A 3,623-nucleotide genomic window follows, 5' to 3' on the forward strand; every position below is an offset into this window, starting at 1 on the left:
ATAAACCTGCAATTATTTCAATAAAACTGCTTCTGGGTATCATCTGAAATTGACTCATATAAGCCAGTGGAGTGACAGTTTTAGAAATTCTGATTTAGTAGGGTCCTTACTTTGGTTGAGCATTTCAGAATTTGCTAAGATTTTCCTCCATCATCCTTGTATTTAATCTTCCCTGCAATTCCACGAACTAGTGAGGTAGATATTACTGCCCATGTGTTACAAATGAGAGAATGAATGGGGCTGAGACATGTAAGGTGATCTGCCAAAGATCCTATAGCTGGTAAGTGGGGAAGCCAGGAGGACCTCAACAAATGTTTATTAAGCACCTACTAAGTGCCAGGCACTGTGAATTCAAAAGGGAATAAGACAGACAAACACAGTCTCTGCTCCCATAGAGCAACAAGGAGGCAGAAAATTGAACAGGTCGTGGCAAACAAATGTGATCGATGTGATGGCAGAAGAAATCTCCAGGTCTGAGAAAGTGTGAAAGAGGGTCCTTATTTTAATTTTCGTCCCCCAAAAGCAGACCTTAAAGCAAGAATTTGACAGCACACAGATTTGAGGGAGGTAATCCCAGAAAGTGGCGGTAGGGGAAGTGGGGAAGTGAAACAGGGACGAGAATACATGTTGAAGGGTGTGTTACTAACCAGATTGTATGCTGTGGCAACTAGGGCACAACCCTCCTTCCCCCCAACTAGGCACCCTCTAAGAAACTGCAGAACACATCTTGGCGTTGCCTCAAGAGGGGTGAGAAGCTGGGATGTTTAGCCATCACCTCTTTTGTCTTGTTGGTTATGATTTACTCCTGGGGCCAATCAACTCCCTGGCACTCTGGCCTGTCCCCATGCTCTGGCATCTAAAGAAAATTAAAAGCCCCCAGGCAGGCAGATGAAAGAACCCCGTGGCTTGCACCAAAACTGTGTGCAGATGACTCCAGCGTGAGCAGAGAAGCTATGGGTTACCAGCAATGACTGGCACAGGTCCCTAATTTAGTGAAGAAGAGTGAGGCAAAGCTCCTTAAGGAAGTGATGCAAAAATTCTAACCTTTGCTGGCCACATAATGCGACAATCTGACAATGACACAGCCTGTAAGGGAGGCGGACTTCATGTGCAAAACGCCCAAATACCCTGACGCTTGGTCTGCTGGCTCACCGATGAGGCTGATCCCAGGTTGAGCCTAAATGCTATGGTGAAGCTGAAGGCAGAGACAAGATCAAAGCACACCCCCTTCCAGAAGCCTCCTCAAGAATCGGCCTCCAGGGAGGGACCAGGGAACCGGCAGCCCTGTTTCCAACTTCGCCTGGGCTTCCTGCGGTGCGCGCTTCTGTCCTCGCTGACATGCCGAATGTTCTCCCCAAATTATTTCTGAGTTCTCCTGGCAGCGGCTCTGCCTCCCCGGCTCCCCTCCCCACTCCCGTTGGCAGATCTGTGTTATAAAATAAGAGGCTCGGGATTATGTCTGTCTGACAACTGAAGAATGAGCAACGGAGCAGATGCAGAGTCTTACAAATCCCGTGAATTATACATGGCCATCTGCAGCCTGGAGCCGTCCAGGATTTCCACCCCACACCACGGCGTTCCATATGGAGTCATATGTTTTTAGTAGCGGAGCCATGCTGTCAACGTCCAGCAATCCGTCATGTGGCACATGTGTGATGCAAGCGCCCAGATCAGTGTTATCTCAGGCCCAGGAGTTCTGAGCAGAGCTGCGCGGTGGCTCGGGCAGTCCTGTCTTCTCACGAGGACAGCGCGGTGTCATTTCCCCACAGTTGAACAATGTTATTAGATCTCTTTTTTATCACTCGGAAGGCAGCCCTCACACCCTCCGCCATACACATGCCCTGAGAGAGAGGCCTGATTTGAATATAGAAATTTAAAAGTCCCTCGATGGAAGCGGGATGCTGGTGGATTTTAACGGCTTCTTTCGGGATGGGAACCTGGGTCCTACTCACCCTCTTCCTGAGACCTGGGGCCTTCGCCTGAAATCGCCTGGCTGGAAACCACGTGACACAACCCCACCCCGCCCCCGCCGGGCTGGAGCTGATTGGCTCAAGCTGGACTCCTGGCTCCGGCTGGGCCAATCGAATTCTCTCCTCTATTCAGGCTGCACTGAGACCTTTAAATGGAGTGGGGAAGTGGCGTTAGGCCATGTGTTTGGGAAGGGAGAATTCGGGCTGCAGAGAGAGATAGACAGGGGGAACGAGAGAGCGGCAGAAGGGAGGGAGGGAGAGAACAAGAGGGAAAGGAAAACTGTCCAGAGAGGCTCATGCCTGTAGTCCCAGAGCTTTGGGAGGCCTAGACGGGAGGATTCCTTGAGATCAACCTGGCTGACAGAGCAAGATCCTATCTCAAAAAAAGGGGATGTAGAGGGGAGAGGAAGGAGAGGGATCACCATCTCTTTGCCAATCCCCGCTTATTAGTCTCCCTCTGTCCTGAGCACTGGCCACATCCTGTCCCTGTGTTTAAATTCTGCTGCTTCCCCAAGAGTTGTTTCTTGACTGAGGACTGTGGTGAGAGAGATGGGGCCTCGACATCTCTCAGTCAACCAGTCCAGACGTGGTGCCCTGGACAGAATCACCTGGCAACACCAGGGCTGGGATGGAGCTCTTTCGACCTTTTCAGGAAACCAGGCAGGGGTCGGGGTGGGGGCTGAAAAGAAAATAACTTTACTGGGCCCTGATGACCTTCCCTCAGGAACACCGCGGTGTCCCTCCGAGAAACTGGGACGGCGATCCAGCTCTGTGTTCTTCTGGTAACGGGAATGTCCAGCTCTTGCGGTGTTTTGCAAATGCTAACTTTATGCCCACAGGGAATGTCTGTTGTTTGGCCTTCCTGACACTCTTTTTCTTGCTCACGTACCAGCACCCTGATTTGCCTTCGGAACACCAACCATCTTCCACTCGGTGTCCGCTTTGGACTGATCGTCTTCTCACCTTGACCCAGGCCCAGCCAACAACCGGAGGACAGAGCAGGAGCGAGTACAGGAGAGAATCCGATTGGTCCAGCCAGAGCCAAGAGACCAGCTTGAGCCAATCAGCACCCGCCGGAGATTAGCACAGAGAGCTGTGAATGAATGGGCGGAGAACAAGGCTGCGTCACGTGGTGTGAGATTGCCCCTCTGTGGCTCTCTCACACCAGCAGGTAGCTTTCGTGGGTAACCTCTGCCTCTTTTATCTGTGGATAAATGGAGAAGGGAGTAGAAGGCAAGTTTTCATCGCCCCGGGGGCATCAGTGCCTACCGCCGCTGGGAAGAGGGAAGACCCTAGGATGCACCGAGGGAACAAAGACTGGGTATCAGAAGCCCCAAGCCTTGTGGTTGAGGGTCATTGGTGTTCATTCCAGACAAACCTGGATTTGAACCTCGACCCCACCACTTCCCCAATCTTTTTCCTTGGGCAAGTCTCGTCACTCCTCTGAACCTTAGTTCTCACGTCTGTAGAATGGGGATGGCAATGAAATTCACCTTGTGGGGATGGAGTGAAAAGCAGGTATGCCAGGTATACGCAGCATTGGTGGGTACTGGAGGTCATTATAGGGGGAGAGAGACCAACAGTTTTTATTTTAATAGTTATGCATTTATTTTTAAGGTTACGATCTAGTTTTGGAAAGAGATACTGGTTTTT

This window comes from Saimiri boliviensis, chromosome 7, assembly GCF_048565385.1.
Source record: "Saimiri boliviensis isolate mSaiBol1 chromosome 7, mSaiBol1.pri, whole genome shotgun sequence".
NCBI lineage: Eukaryota > Metazoa > Chordata > Mammalia > Primates > Cebidae > Saimiri > Saimiri boliviensis.